Source organism: Triturus cristatus, chromosome 8, assembly GCF_964204655.1.
Source record: "Triturus cristatus chromosome 8, aTriCri1.1, whole genome shotgun sequence".
In the NCBI taxonomy this organism is placed as follows: Eukaryota; Metazoa; Chordata; class Amphibia; order Caudata; family Salamandridae; genus Triturus; species Triturus cristatus.
Window position 1 is genome coordinate 998,766,510 of NC_140591.1, and position 17,177 is coordinate 998,783,686.

At 46.1% G+C, this 17,177-nt stretch overlaps 1 protein-coding gene across 2 annotated transcripts in view; it reads right to left on the minus strand.

Moving 5' to 3' along the window:
• Positions 1–17,177, minus strand: part of UGGT2 (UDP-glucose glycoprotein glucosyltransferase 2) — a 1,472,699-nt gene that overhangs the window by 895,647 nt on the left and 559,875 nt on the right. The gene's annotated exons all lie outside the window — the stretch shown is intronic.

Genomic DNA, 17,177 nt, shown 5'->3' on the forward strand with positions numbered 1-17,177 from the left:
GAAAAATACCATAATTACTTTACCCTAGTTTATTATATTCAATATGTGTTGAATCACTTCAAACAAAAATCATCTGTAGGTACCTACAAAACATTTATCACATATACACAGACACCCATAAAATTGTGTTTTCCTCCAATTTGTTCACTACTTATTCTTTTCACAATAACATCATATTGTAGGTCCAACAATTGAACAGCTCTTCTGTATCCTGGACTCAATATTCCAAAACTGTTGTCCTTCCAATGTCTAACTGTCTCTCACAGGGCACAGCCAACATGTGTTTAACAGTAATGAATTCACTTCTTCAGGACAATACTCTAACATTCTCTTTCCTCCTAATGCAGTATTATATTTCTGACGTTCTGCTCAAAACTACTTCTCAGAATTTTGAGCATATCTATGGTTGCTTTAACCTTCAAAAAATCTTGTTTAGATGGACTTCCTACATAAAGCACTCCAAAATCTCATAATCCAGAATCAAGGGATTGAATTCCACTGGAGAGCTTTTGCTGGAAAATAAGCCACTTGATGTTCATTTCCCACTGAGTCTTCTTGAATTAAGACAGCTCCAATGGCTCTGTCAGAAGCATCAGTTCCATAATAAGTGGTGTAGAATCATCTGGTTGTTGTAGTGCAAGTGTTTTAACAAACTCCTCTCGTAATCTGTTAAATGGAGATTGGCAAGATTGGCTTCCTGACTTCACTTAAATATTCTATTCTCCCTTAGAAGATCCATGACAAGACTGACGTCTTGAGAATAGTTTTGAATACATTTCCTAAAAAAGTGGCAAAACCAAGGAAACTTTGGGCCTGATTTAGAGTTTGGCAGACAGGTTACTCTGTCACAAATGTAGCGGATATCACGTCTGCCATATTACAATCCCAATAGGTTTAAAAAGGATCTTAATATGGTGAATGGGATATCCGGCACATTTGTGACAAAGTAACCCCCTCCGACAAACTCTAAATCAGGTCCTTTGTGATGGAGCAAGGACTCATATAAAAGAGACTTGCTCGGAAGCAATCCTCCCATATAACATGTAACACCGTATTAATTGTGTATTGTATAAAATAATATGCACCACATTCCATATTTTAGAAAAGATGAAGCTTGCTTACGTGTTTTACTGACAAGTAACCCGAGTGAAACTTAAAATGGCTGCTAACGAGGGAAACTGTACTGCGCATGCGTCAACTGCATCTACGCAGGATGACGTTCTTTCACTTGGAGGGAAATTTCTGCACCTACGCAAATGCATCTAAAATGGCCGCTTGAAAGCTCACATGCTAAGCATCTGCTTCGCTGAAACTAAAACAAGCTATTTACTAAGTGCTAATGCGAGAAGAGCCTTTATAAGTAAATGGGATTAGAGTAGAGATCGGTGGTATACAGTGAAATAATTTTATTTTAAAATTAATGTTTCTTTGTGACCTCTCTACTAGTTCGTATTTGGGAGTGAGACAGAAATCCATACTACACGTGACTTTCACGCAGGAGCAGTAATAACAAGCCAAGATGTCGTTCTTGAATCCCATCCAAGGCCATCTTTGTAACATGTCCTGGGAACCTGCTGGACATCCTAAATATTGAATAGAAATGAATGTCATATGTATACTTTTGTTTGATAAAGATGTGAATACGGGTGGGAAATAAATCTTGGGAATAAGAATTAAGGGGCAGGAACATTAAATAAAGAACCAAAGAAAACTATTAAAACTTAGCATGGTGTGATGATCATCCCCCCTTGCCCGTCCAATCAGAATTAGGAGTTTCATGAAGTTGAAACATTAATGGGTGGTACATGCCATTAGAAAGGTATAATTGAGGTAGTTTAGTTAGAACAGTGATCACAGCAAGACCAGAATGCTGAGAGACCGGGATGCTGACTGAGAGCTGAGCGAATGCTGAAGAAGAATCAATTTGCAGACTTAGAATTTTCAGTCAAATAATTAGAAGAAGATTGCGGAAGAATCGAGGAGGAAGATAGTGTCAGAGAGGGGTGCGACGCAGGCCTCGGATCTAGAAGAGGTTATCTAGCCTTTCCTGATTGCTGTCCTGAAACCTGTCCTGAAGTCTTTGTCACCTGATCTATCCCAGGGGACCCTTCCAGCTCCTTGGCCAAGGGGTTGGTTTACACACCGTTCTAGGTAAATATACTTCTGTGTAGTATGTCATCATACTGCTCTCTCTATCCTCTCCTTTCTGAGTACTGTCATTGTGAAACTTTGATCTGATATAAATGACTGATTATTGAATTTATTGACTTTTCCTTCCTTGGAGAAACGGAGTTCGAACTGTATTGTGTTTTTGGCTCAAATGAATGTAACTAGATAAACATTTAAAACTTTTCCTGAGTCTGTGGTTATTTCCAATATAGTAAGGAAAATATAATTCTATGTCATTTCAGCATCAACTAGTTCCAACTAATAGGTCCATTGACCAGAGGAAAGAACTTTTTGATCAGCGAAAGATTAGTTAAGAATGTCAGGTAACTAATCTTATAAAGCATTTACAAAAATTGACCCCAGTGGTATTTACTAGCCTATGTGAACGTATGTGTTTATGGGTCCAGGTGAGTATTTGGTGTTTGAGTACCGGAGGCTGGTAACCCGCTGGATCAATTGTCTCTCCTACATAGTACTAGCCTAATATTGCCTTAACGTTTTGAGATTCCATAGCAATTCCGTCGCCGAAAGGACATATCACGGATATTCCACTGAGGTTTCATCAAAAACACATTTCTTGGTCTGACAAGTCATTTGTGATGTTGAAGTGGGAGTAGTACTTCATTTACATGTTACTTGGGGTTTCTGGTTGGGGCAGTCCACTAACCCTTTAGTTGACTTGCTTCTTTCACAGTGCAGCTTTGTCTGACAGCTGCTGCTGTCCCCGATGATGCTGGTAACTCAGAGATCAGGAGTTCAAAGCCCTCCTCCACCCGCAGGCTCCTGCCTCCGCCTCATCACTGGTGGTCCAGTGGTAGAGCATCACTGCTCTACTGCTTGACTGCCCTGCTGTTTCTCTCTCTCTGCTCGTTCTGTCTCTCCTTATGCTCTTTTGTTTTTTCTCTCTCCTTTACTTTGACTGTTTCTGCACTATTGGGATTTGCCTTCTCTGCTCATTATTCACTTTCATTTCATTGGCTTTCTTTTCATTTGCTTTCTCTGTCCATTTTTTCTTTTACTCCTGCTGTCGTCGCCCCTGCGATCCCCGGCGGCCCCACACCCCTCCAGTGTCCCTGTCCGCATTTTCCCACCTCCCAGCTGTCCAGCCACCCCCCACACCACTAGTTAATGGCAGCCACTGCATGGTGAAAGTGCAGTCTACTGACCTGCAGTGGACTTGCTCCTTTCATAGTGCAGCTATGTCTGGTAGCTGCTGATGTCCCCGCTGCTGCTAACCCAGACGTCATGAGTTCAAGGCTCTCCTCCCCTGCAGGCTCCTGCCTGCACCTCATTCCCGGTGGTCCAGTGGTAGAGCATCACTGCTCAGCTGCTAGACTGCCCTTCTGCTCGTTCTGTCTCTCTTTATGCACTTTTGATTTTTTCTGTCTCCTTCACTTTGCCTGCCTCTGCTCTTTTGAGCTATGCTTTCTCTGGCCTTTTTTCTTTTAAAACTGCTTTCATCGCCCCTGCCACTCCGATCCCCAACGGCCTCATCCCCCCCTCTCCAGTCTCTCTTTCTGCATTTATACCACCTCCCAGCAGTCCAGACTCCAACCCCCAAAACACTACTTAATGGCGGCCACTGCATGGTGAAAGTGCATCCCCTAAATCTTTAGTGGACTTGTTCCTTTCACAGGACAGCTCCAGCTGGTAGATAGATACTGCTGTCCCCGCTGCTGCTGACCCAGAGGTGAGGAGTTCAAGGCCCTCCTCCACCCGCAGGCTCCTACCAGCGCCTCCTCTCTGGTGGTCTAGTCGTAGAGCATCACCGCTCTGTTGCTTGATTACCCTTCAGCCTCTCTCTCTGATCGTTCTGCCTCTCTTTATGCACTTTTGATTTTTTCTGTCTCCTTCACTTTGCCTGCCTCTGCTCTTTTGAGCTATGCTTTCTCTGGCCTTTTTTCTTTTACAACTGCTTTCATCGCCCCTGCCACTCCGATCCCCAACGGCCTCATCGCCCCTCTCCAGTCTCTCTTTCTGCATTTATACCACCTCCCAGCAGTCCAGACTCCACCCCCCCAAAACACTACTTAATGGCGGGCACTGCACGATGAAAGTGCATCCCCTAAACCTTTAGTGGACTTGCTCCTTTCACAGGACAACTCCAGCTGGTAGATAGATACTGCTGTACCCGCTGCTGCTGACCCAGAGGTGAGGAATTCAAGGCCCTCCTCCACCCGCAGGCTCCTACCTGCGCCTCATCTCTGGTGGTCTAGTCGTAGAGCATCACCGCTCTGTTGCTTGATTACCCTTCAGCCTCTCTCTCTGATCGTTCTGTCTCTCTTCATGCTCTTTTGCTTTTTTCTCTCTCCTTTGCTTTTACATGCCTCTGCCCTTTTTCGCTTTGCTTTCACTGCCCTTTGTTCACTTGCTTTCTCTGCCCTTTTTTCATAGTATTTTCCTCCTGCTTTCGTTGCCCCTGCGATCCCCCTATGGCCCTGCCCCCTCCAGTGTTCCTTCCCGCGTTTTCCCGCCTCCCAGCTGTCCAGCCCCCGCAGAACTACTTAATGGCAGCCGCTGGCGTGTCAAAGGCAAGCCCCTCTGCACCCATCCGTGCCCAACATCAAGGACCCTGGTTCTTGGACCATCCACCGCTACAACGCCAGCACCTTCCTCACCCTCAACCCTGGACGCCACGCCGCTTGCCACCAAGCATCACCGAAGAAGACCCATGGACTCTATCGCTTGCCAAAACTGCAACCATGCCTTCACCCACACCAGCTCCTCTTGTCTCCCAGCCATCCAACAGCACACCTGACCGAACCAACTGTAGACTCCTCAATGTGCGATCCCTCCACAAACACGCCACAGAAATATGGAACCTCCTCGACGCCACCTCTCCCGACATAGCCTTCTTCACAGAAACCTGGAGCAGCCCATGCTCTGGACCGAACATCGCCATCCCAGACAGCTACAAAATCGCCAGACCACCCAGGAGGAGGCATCGCCATTGCCAACAAGTACAACCTCCGACTAACCACGCACTTCAACGACAACCATGGAACACCTCCACTTCCAGATACAAAACAACCCAACACCACCCTCTACGGCACTCTCTTCTACAGGCCCCCCGGACTCCGTCCACTGTTCACCGACGCCATCATTGACCTCATCGCATCCTAATGTCCTGCATCCACCAACTACATCCTACTCGGTGACCTCAACTCCCATATAGACTACCCCAGCGATCAAAACACTGCCTCCCTACTGGAGAACCTTGCTAACATCAGTCTCAAGCAGCTGGTCACCGCACCGACCCACACAGCCAGAAATATGCTCGACTTTGTTTTCTCAATCAGCGTGAACATCAGCTATAGCCAACCACCGAACTCTCCTGGACCAACCACCACTGCGTGCATCTTGCCTTCGCCACGCCCACCCTACACCACCACCCCTATCACCCTCCCCCTTGCTGCAGCTGGGGCAAGGCCACCGAAGAACTCCTAAACAACTCCTTCAGCACAACCACTCTGCCAACGTCAACTGACGCCAACACCGCAGCACACAACCTCCACTGGTGGATCTCCGACTGTGCCGACACTCTGGCACCCCTCAAGGAGAGACCAGGCAAGCAACACACCAAGAAAGCCAGCTGGTTCACTCCCGCCCTCCACGAGTCCAGACGTACCTGCCGACAACTAGAGAAGAGATGGAGGAACAACAAAACCCCGGAAACCCACGCAACCTTCAAATCTGCCATCAATGCACACCACCTCCTCCTCAAAACCACAAAGAAAACAGCCTTCCAAGACAGAAATAGTGCCAATGCACACAACAGCAAAGAACTCTTCGCAATTGTCAAGGAGTTTGCCAAGCCCAACAGCGAGACCACAGACGTCCCACCCTCCCAATACCTCTGCAATAAACTTGGCACCTCCTTCCACCACAAGATCAGGGAGATCTACGACAGCTTGGATGCCCTAGATGCTGCCACTATGCATGCCACCACACACAACCAAGCCGCACCCCAACAGACCATACTCAGCTGGACCCCGCTCACAACAAAGGACATGCTCAAAACCATGAAGAGAATACACTCAGCAGCCCCGTCGGATCCTTTATTGAACCACATCTTCCACAGAGCAGCCGCCACAATCGCCATCCAGCTCGCCATACCATCAACTGTTCCATCAAAACTGCCACCTTCTCGGACAACTGGAAAAAAGCAGCGAACAATACCCTGCTGAAGAACCGTACTCAGACCCGACAGATCTCAAGAACTTCCGACTCAGCTTTCTCCTCTCCTTCTCAGTCAAGGTCATCGAGAGGGCCATCAACCCCCAACTCACCGAGTTCATCAAAGTAAACCACGCCCTGGACACCTCCCAACCCGGCTTCCGAGGCAACCACAGCACAGAGACCGCCCTCTTTGCCGCCACCAACAACATCTGCTCCCTTCTCGACAGAGGCAAGACCGCAGCCCTCATCCTACTGGACCTCTTGGCCGCTTTCGACACCGTCTCCCACCGGACCCTAATCACGAGACTCCACGACGCTGGCATCTACGACAAGGCACTGGACTGGATCCACTCCTTGCTCACCAGCCTTTCATAGCAAATCAGACTATCCCCGGTCCTCTTAGAAACTACAGAGATCAGCTGCAGAGTGATCCAGGGTTCCTTCCTGAGCCCCACCCTCTTCACCGTCTACATGGCCCCCCTGGCAGACCTTCTTGTCAGAAGCCACGGACTCAACATCATCTCCTATGCCGACAACACCCAGCTGATCCTCTCCCTCACCAACGAACCCACAACCGCCAGAACCAAGTTCCACAGCGGAATGAAGGCTGTCGCCACCTGGATAAAAGGCAGTTGCCTCAAGCTCAAATCGGACAAGACCGAAGTACTCATCTTGGGCCCCACCCCTTCAGCCTGGGATGACTCCTGGTGGCATGCCGATCTGGGACCCCTCCCACCCCAACGGACCACGCACGCAACCTTGGCATCATACTGGACTTATTGCTCTCAATGGACCGCCAAATCAACACAGATTCCTCAGCCTGCTTCTACACACTCTGCCTGCTTCAAAAGACAATCAGATGGATCCCTACAGAATCCAGAAAGACTGTCACCCACACACTCATCACCAGCAGACTCGACTACGGCAACACACTCTATGCCGGCGTCACCCAGAAACAACTCCTGAAACTACAGAACTTTCAAAACTCTGCAGCCAGAGTGGTCCTCGACATCTCCCGCCGCAGCCACATCATGCAACACCTCAGACAACTTCACTGGCTCTCGGTCAACGGGAGAATCACCTTCAAGCTCCTCATACATGCATACAAAGCTCTCCACAACATAGGACCAGCATACCTGAACCACCACCTCGCATTCCGCGAACCCGCCAGACAACTCAGTTCCGCCCATCGTGCCGTACCCTTCGTCCGCAGAATCCACAAGACCAGCACCGGAAGAAGTTCCTTCTCCTACCTCGCTGCCAAGACCTGGAACACTCTGCCCCTCCACCTCAGGCGATCCACGTTGCTGACCCAATTCAAGAAGGACTCAAGAACTGGATCTTCAAATGATCCTCCACACTCAGAAAGACCAGCAGCCCCCGCATCCCACCCAGCGCCTTGAGACCCTCACGGGTGAGAAGTCGCACTTTACAAACCCCTGAATGATTGAGTGGAATCTTTAGCGAAAACCAGAATGTTTTCCAAATATATAACTATAGTTTATAGGAGGGTAGAAAAAATGGCATTCATGAACCTCTGGAATACGAACGGTGATTACAAAGGCCGAAGGGCATTACTTCATATCTGAAATGACTTAACGCTGGTCTAAAAGTGGTCTACCACTTGTCTCCAGCCCGTATATGTAATAAAAAATATGTCCCTCTTATATCGAACTTTGTAAAAATCTTCACTCCATAAAACACTTCTAGAACATCTCATATGAGAGGTAAAGGATAGTGATATTTTACTGTAACTTGATTATTAGGTTAAAAAAAAACATTGAAATCCCGGATGGAGACTTAGAAGAGGCAATTAAACCATTATTTAGCGTTATATTGAGCTATTCTCTAAGTGCAAAGTCTTCTAGAGTAGAGAACAAGAATATCAACTACTGAAATGGGAAACAAGTTCAGTTGATCATTTGTATGATCGATGTGGTGGTAGATCCTTTCCTCTCGATTCTAAAAAAAAATATCTAAAAATGCATGCTGAGTTTTTGGAAGGGTGGAAATTTGAGGTGCAGGTTCAGAGTTCAATTTCGTTCAGGATTTTTTTCTTTCCTCACTCATCAGTGCTGAATACAAAGCTCACCGCAAAAATCTGTTACTAGGAACAATCTTTATGCTGACCATTTTATATTAGGATTATCCTTCACAAACCAAATTATTTCCAAGATGATCATATAATGATTAGCTGCAATTTGATGAAAACTTCTAACTTTATAAGAAAACTGCTATGTTTATAATGAGCTAAACTACACATTCGCAAAAACATTCTGTTTGATCCACAACTAGTTCCGAAGCCAGTAAAGCTTTATTCACATTATATACAGGACCAGAAGATTATTTCCTAATAAGAGGATCTTCATGCAGGGGCGGCTCCTCCATTAGGGCGCAGGCGTGTCACCCCACTGCTTTCTCGCAGCTCGAGAAGCAGAAACATGAAATGGTATTTTAAATACCATTTTATGTTTCTGCTTCTCGCACTGCGAGAAAGCGGACGGGTATGCCTGGTCGGGGGCAGGCGGGTGGGCGGGTCGGGGAGGAGTGGTTTGCCCAATGCTGTGGGCCCTGACTGTTTGGTTGGCCCTTTGGGGCCGACCAAACCAGTCATGGACACACTCCATTTTCGCATGCAGCCTACATTGAAAAAATGGCCTCCCCATAGGTGCCCGGATGGGCGCTGTCCCCACCAATCACATCGCTGCCATTGCAGCATTGTGATTGGCTTAGGGGAGGGAGGCTGCCTGTGGCTGCTTCCTGTTGGGAAAACGAGGGACCTGGCCAGAAGCCGAGGCGGCGCGGGCCCCGGTAAGGTACTTAAAAAAATATATATATTAACCTCCCCCTACCTACCCCCCACCAGGGAGTCATGCCGGCTGCCACTGTCTTCATGGCCTTGTGTCCAATGAATATTCATACAGATGTTTGAGGCTCCACAATCGATAAAAACTCGTAGTTGATCATTCTAATTTTTAAAGGATAATTCTCATAATAAATGCATAATGCCATAAGCATTTGATGACTCAGAGTTTTATTCTTTGAATCACTTGTTTCTATCCCTACACAATACAAACGTTTACTAGCTTTGCTGCAGCTTTTGGGAAAGAGACAGACGAGTGGGATATAAACTTATAAAATGTTCTTTTAACCCACTCTAAAGACATAATTCTAGATTTCCTCTACTTGACTTTTTATCCTGAGTTAATAGATTCTGAGTAATATTTAATTGCATTGATTCTTCATCTGGTTCTGTGGCTTTTACTAAAGACTTGAAGAAAACAGGGCCTTCCCTCTGACCAGAAGATATAGCTGCTGGGGTGGCTTCTGTTGCACATGGCATCTTAACCCAGCTTAACCCAGATCTCTGACTGGGGGTGAATGTTTTGATTTGTTCTGCATTCCGTCCATCAATTGTGTGTCTTTTGCTTTCTCGCCCTAAGTGCGCCGGGTATGCCCAGACCTGGGTCGCGGGCTCACTGTGCCACTGGAATCAATCTATCCTGGCTGAAGAGGGGTGAAACCCCGAAACAGGTCCTAGGATGCTTGTTTCCAGTCCAGGGAGGACCTGGCTTGGCAGTTCGGGCTGGACTGTTCCCATGAGGCTCAGGGTCAAGCCTGATTTGCATATGGCCAGGTCTAAACTGGGGTGGCATGGTGAGCAAAAGAATTATGGATTTAACCCAGATCTCTTGACTGGGGGTGAATGTTTTGATTTGTTCTGCATTCCGTCTCTCAATTGTGTGTCTTTTGTCTTTTGCACATGACTTTGCTGAGGCCAACCTCCATTGACCATCGTGGCTTCTCCTTTATGGGTATCCCTTTTGGGGTCAAAATTCATGGTACTCTGCTCCACACCTATGATAGTGGTAAGAAACCTTCATAATCCTCATGTATTCAGACCTGTCTTGGGCTATGCAAATCTTGTCTTCCACTAAAAGTTACTTTTTTCAACTCTGAGACAAATGAAATGTTTCTTAACTTTTCACCAATAAGTCTTTTTAAACACATTTTTATTGGAGTTTTCATTTTGTGTACCATGCTTTGCTCAACGTCAGTTATACAACAACATAAGGCAGCGCTTGGATACCAAAGACAGGAAAATAGAAAAAGCAACATAAAGGGGGATAGGACTAATCTCCAGTCCAGTATTGTTAGAGCCAAGTGCTACACATGTTTGGCAAAGCATGCAGAAGATACAATCTGAAGTGATAAAGTGTATGGATATGACATCTGAAAAAAAGATAAACATGAAGATAGTGATCATAGTTGGTCAAAGCAATAACAAAAGTAACAACAGTAATGGTCCTGAACCTGATATCGGTGTGTAGTGGATAACTGGGGGAAATGTTGCATAGCGCATGCATACGCGGGTTGTGTGCCTGGTGGCTGTCCAGACCACCAGTGGGGTGGGGAAGGCGCTAGGCAGGGGAGGGGTAGCAGGGGAGGGTGGTTGCAGAGGTAGTTGGAATCAGTAGGGGTAGCATGTCCGGGGAAATGGACTCTGAACACTGTTAACCCCAACAACGTCATGATACAAGAAAGTATGCTATCCGAAAAACCCAGCTGCACAAGTAATGATGGAATGAGAAAGGTGACTGGGAATCTGACGGTTCAGGACCTGGAGACAACTGCCGGATCATCTGAATTACTAACATGGTGATTGGGCAAGCATTTTGACAGCCACTTCTGTAGTAACTATGACCCTTCCAGGGACCTACAGAAAATTGACAAGAAACGCTTTTGTTGCGGCACTGCTGGACTTTTAATATTGTTTCTAAGAGCTCCTCTGAATTGTAAATTTTTGGGGGGAATAATAGGGCACATCAAGCGCATACATTTGCTTAATGCTATTTATGTGAAGGTAGGTGAGAAATAGTACATCAATATGATGAAGATTTTCTGCTTCTTCTTTGTAATCCACACTAATGTTGATAATTACCACATCTTAAGTGGCAACAACTACTACTACTGCATACGAATCCTAAAAATGAAATATATTTTCAGCACCAACTCCTCTGCACATTAGGGAGCCGACAGGCCTCGTACCAAAAATAAACAAGTAATTAAAGTGAGTTGAAATTTCATAATTTTCAGTACACATTTCAATATGAATGCAGTTTTGCATTTCTCTTGAGATTCCTTTCTTTTTCAATAGTTATTTCATTAAGGGAACACATGCCATTTATCACTGTAGATTGTTTGTTAATTGGATTCCACTAAAGCCTGCAAATCGTTGATAAAATAATGAAATGTGGTGCCTTCACAAGTAGAACCATAATAAGAAGTGTTTAAAAATGTTCAACAAATCTTGTTGTCCTACCACTTTCACTACGATTGCCATTGAATTTAAACATTACGTAGACCTCAGTAACATATAGCTACTTTACACTCCCAACTTAGAGCAATAAAATTGCAAACAGCTCTGAATCAAGGATAGTACTTAAAAAGACTGGAGTTAGCAAATCACTAAAGTGACCCTAGGTGAGAAGATGTGATTGTAGCATGGATGATAAGTGGCAAAGAAAATTAACAGCTTTACAAATATGGCTCTCTGCTTACCACCAACTGCAATGCAACTAAATCATTTTTTAATGCAGTTGCATTTGTGTAATGCTTTATGTCCCTGGGGCCCGATTCACAGAACTAACTTAAGACAAAACCTAAACTTACTACCATTTACTCAGTTTGGTATTCACAGAAGGCACTTACTCATTGATGAGTAAGTGCCTTCTGTGAATACCAAAATGAGTAAATACCAATATGAGTAAGTGCACTTACTCATTTTGGTACTCACAGAAGGCTCTTACTCATCAATGAGTAAGTGCCTTCTGTGAATAGCAAAATGAGTAAGTGCCTACTGTGAATACCAAAATAAGTAAGTGCCTTCTGTGAATACCAAAATGGTAGTAATTTTAGGATTTTGGCTTAAGTTAGTTCTGTGAATTTGGCCCTTAGTGAGGAGCGGAGGGGTACTGACGGATGGGTAGCATGCCAAACACATGTGTAGGAGCTTGATTGGAAGACTGCTGAATTGCAGTTTGGCCAATTTGGGAAGCATGTTGGTGTCATTCATGTGTGGCCAGAGTGGTTCTCTTAACCAGTAGTAGGTCACAGCACATAACAGTGTAACGGGGAGGAGACGAGTGAGAGATACGGTGCACACACTTTGCACTGGCAGATTCTTTAGAGTTACTATGTGTCTCCTTCCATCCTCTCAGAGTGGGAGCAGAGCAGCCCAGTCAGTTGCTGGGTACAGCAGTCATGACAAATGTTCTATATAATCTCTAGAGAGATAAATAAGAAACACACAGTGTTGAGCTGTTTACAGTCACCCATAAAAAGCACATTTACATTTTGGGAGGCCCTCCAAGAGTAACTAGGAGAACTCCTACAGAGGAGAGGCACAATCACAATGGACTCTTATTAGGTGTCATTCCCAAGTACTGGAGGAGCGATACATAGACTTATGCTTCTTGCAGGTGACCAGATTAATAGTTTTAAAGGGTTACTCCACACCCAGGATTAGGGGATTTGAGGACAAACACTAGGTAGATGGCGCAATTGATAGAGCAGAAATTGATGACATGCACTTGCTATAGCTGGCAATAGAAATTATCTAAAGGGCCCGTCCAGTAAACATAGTGGCAACCCACTGCATGCAAGATATAAAGGTATCCACCACAAGTGGTCTAAAGAGGCAGTTCATAAATGTTGTAATGTGTCCCCCCAGAAGTGACCGGCAACAACCCTCTTTCTGCATGGGACAGATCTCACCTTCATAATGAACTAGAATAGCTCAGGAGTTAGGAGCTGTGGTTACAAGTATGCAGAAGTTATAGTTTCCCGCATGTAATGCTCTTTACGGACTATACAGAAGTGACAGAGGAAAAATGCCAAGCCTGCACTACACATATACAGAGGTTACATTTGTGTGCCCATAACGCTCTGTGATTTCTACCCAAAGGCAACCCCAAACTGGGAAGGTTACAGGCAGCCAGTGTAAATACTACATATGGACAACCCAGGAGAAAAATAATAGTAGCTCATGGCATATACTGGTCAGCTAGAGTAAATGTCCTATTTAAATCAATCTTGTAGATGTATTTTCTTTCCTGGGACTGCTCTCAGAGGTTAATTAGTGTTTTTTCAAGCAAAGTCAGAGTAGTTCGGCTTCCTTAGTTAGAGAAAAGATAGGCTTTTACTTCCTTCCTAGTATTTACATGGTGTTTCTGGTTTGCTTTTTAGGAAGTTCCAAAGTTTTTCCTCCTGTACTATGCCCCTTGTTCCACCAACGTGTTTCTTCTAGGATAGGATGGTAGTGAGGGGCTAGTGTAGTGCAGACTGGTCTGTTTTGTGAGTATTTTGGAATTGGTGTGTAGGGACAACATGCCTTTACTTTGGATGCCCCTGTGAGTGATGCACGCCTTAAATGCAGAGAAACGAGATTTGGGTAGGCACTGAAACACGAAGTGCTAGTGATGCATTCCCATCGACAAAAAGGTAGAACTGTCTTCCTGCAGCATTTTATGCTCTTCAGAATGTGCAAAGTAGATGGAGTGGTGCCTCGAGGTACAGGTCATTTGTGCTTTCCATACTCAAAATCACAAGTGTGATAATGGCCCACAGTTTCTGCCAGTATCCTAGGTGTGGGAATATGCATCGGAGTAGTCACATTGAACAGATGCCACTTCTTGTGACTTGATTCACTTGAAGGTTCAAGGATGGGTTGCAATGCACAATCACCTTGAGATTTCCTAATTCCTTTAATGTTGCTAATGGGAGTCTACAGCTAAATGCGTCGAGTGGTTGTAAGATGATAGTTACTGGATTGTCCACAAGTCAGGATCTTGGTTTTGGAGTTCAGTTTAAGATAAATAAGAATCATCAACAGCAGAAAAACAGTGGTCATGTTTTGACAACTGTAGATCCTTAGGATTTTTCAGTCACAGTATTATCTGTGTGTCATCTTATTAACAGCAGCAAGTTACAATTAAGGAACTTATAAAATCTGGAAAGGGGTGAGGTAAAGGTATAACAGAAGCGGGAAGATGGTGAGGAACTGACTGAGGCTTAGGGAACTCCATAGTGTGTAGTCAAAGAAGTTGAGGATAATAGAGTAGTAAAACAATACTCTGCCTAGCTTGGAGCTAGGAGGAAATTTATTTCAGAATACTTATGTGTGGGATGAGCTCTTTTAGTCTCCGTAGTAATGTCTGGTGGTGGCCAGCATAAAAATCTTCTGAGATCTCAATCAGGAATAGTGCTTGTGTCCTGTTTCTGTTCACTGTCAAATTCAGATCATTACAAGTAAATATCAGTGTGGATTCAGTGTCTCTGCCTTTGCAGAGCTCTGCTGGATAGAAAGAGAGTAAACTGATTGAAGCTGAAGACTGAAGGGGAAGCTTTTTCAGTTTTCATAGGAATAGATCATTAGAAATCAATCTGTTGAAGGAGGTCCTGTGTGTGGAGGGAAATGTTTGCGAGTTGTTTAATATGTTTCTTGTTGCAGAGGCAGCTGATGTGGTAAAGCAAGGTGAAGATTTGTACTAGAGAGTGGTCTGACCGATGAAGTGTTTGCCCTGACCAGTTCCTTGAATTCTCATCTGAGAGCTGTCTGAAGAGGTAATTTCCACTACACTCAAATTTCGTAGCTTTCGTAGCAGCTTTCATGCTGGACAAATTCCATTTAATGGCCCTCTGTCAGAGCAGCACTTCTGCTCCATCTGATGCAGTCTACTCCCTTTCCAGGGTAGGCGCTACTGCCCCGCAGGATGGCAGAACACACCACTCCTTAACTGATTACCATAGGACCCAAATCTGACTCTTCCTCTCTACTATAATAACAGCTCATCTCCACTTCCAGTGCTGCAATCTACACTGTGGAACATTAAACACTCCAAGAGCCCTTGTTTCTCGCCGCCATCCTGGATACCGTAGATCCAAAAGGGGGCTGGCAGATTACTTGTTCCAGGATTTCTACCCTTCTCCTGTGTCCGTCCTAAGACATCAAGGCACACTGAGATTAGGCAGCTGTTTCCGCCCTGATAAATAAGCATACATGAGCCTGTTTTTGGGTTCTTACGCCTCTGTCTAACCCAAGAAAAGAGATGTGCCAGAGCAGTCAAAAACAGTAACCATACTGGCACATAGCTGGTTCCACCAGTGGAAAACTTCTTTTTTGGTCTGCCCCCTCTAGAAATACTGCCCCTATGGATCTAAAGGCTTTAATAACTCACCAAAGGAAACTTCCTTTGCCTTGGGGGGATTGAAATAATACCCAACTTGTGGAGCTCTTCCAGAGTTTGTGCCACATGTCGTCTTGCACTTTAAGGCCTCACCCAGTTAGGTGTCACTAACGTGCCTGCCCAGCCTCTGAACTGCTGGTTCAAGTGACACACTTCCTCCTCTTTTCCAACTGATCTTGTGTTACTCTAATGTCATCTATGTAGAGAGATAACACTAGAGTAGCGCAAGAACAGTCGCGGACCAGTCCCGGACACAGACTCTTAAAAGGCAAGTAACTCCTTCAAACACTTATGCTTGGACATGGTGGCGGCTGGGTAGGTGAGCAGATCATGAGTGTGATTTGGGAAGTCTGTACAGGTCAGAGACAACAGGAAGTTTGGTAAGGAGGATACCCAACATAAAAGAGACACCCACAGGGGGGGCGTGGCTAAGCAAGATGGAGGAGTAGTCGCACTTTCTGAGAGCTCCCTCTATCTCCGTATCCTGTAAGCATCCTGACGGTGATAAACGACCCACTACTGCCCGCATATTACGAGTCTCCCCTTTCTCTCTCCTGGAGCGCGTCGCTGGAGCACTGACCTGTGGTGCCGGGAGTTGCGGAGGGTCTCTGACTGCGGCGGCTGGACCTGGGCAGACATCGTGTGGACCCAGCGTGGGGGCCGGCGTGACCGCGCCATAGGCCTGACCCGCTATCGATCGCCTGGAGGCAGACTACAAGCTGCAGCTGGTGGACTACTGCTGACGGACACCGGTGGTGGGCGGCGCAGAAGGTGAACTGCGTGGTCCTGCCCTGCGGCGGTCACTGAAAGAACCGGGGGTGTCCCTTCTCCTGGCTGCTGTAATGCAAGCTGAGGAGCGCTGTGCTAGGACGCCTGGGAGGAGCGGGCCGCTCACGCCTGGCGTCCTGACTGCTGTGTGGCACTTTCTTGAGGCTCCGGACCCTGCTGGAGGAGGACTGGGTTCCCGAGACCCGGCCCGCTCGTGAGGGGAGCAGTGAGGCGGTCCACACTGGGCTGTGGCATCAGAGGCCTAAAACCATATCCTTCAGCCCGGGACCACGGGCGTGATACCAGGTGTGCCGGTTGGCGGAATATCTCGGCTGCGTCTTCTCAACCAGAGAAGAATATCCTGCTGAACATTTTACTGCAGCTAACCTATTGGGAGTGTGGGGCCGCCTGCTACTGAACATTAATACTGCTTTGGGCACATGAACCTCCTGGAACTGCTGACAGCCTTGCTACGGAAGGGAGAAGAACTGTGGCTGGCCATAAACACCCTAAGCTAATAACTGGAGTCCCTAAGGGTGTTTGGGACATATGTTTGGTATACCCCTCACCCACCAGCAGTAATTACCAACGGAAACCACTACTCATGCCACAGATAACATCTTGCACTGCGCACTAGTGGTATTATAACTGGTTGGCTCACCACGAGTAATATGTCCATCATCGTCGACTGCTGCCGTCATAAGCTTGGGGCCTTCCTTGCTGCTGTCGCTCAGCTGCACATCAACCATGGTCAGGGATAAAGCGAACAAAACAGCCCAGACCAACAAGATTTCCAATTATGCCCAGCCGTTA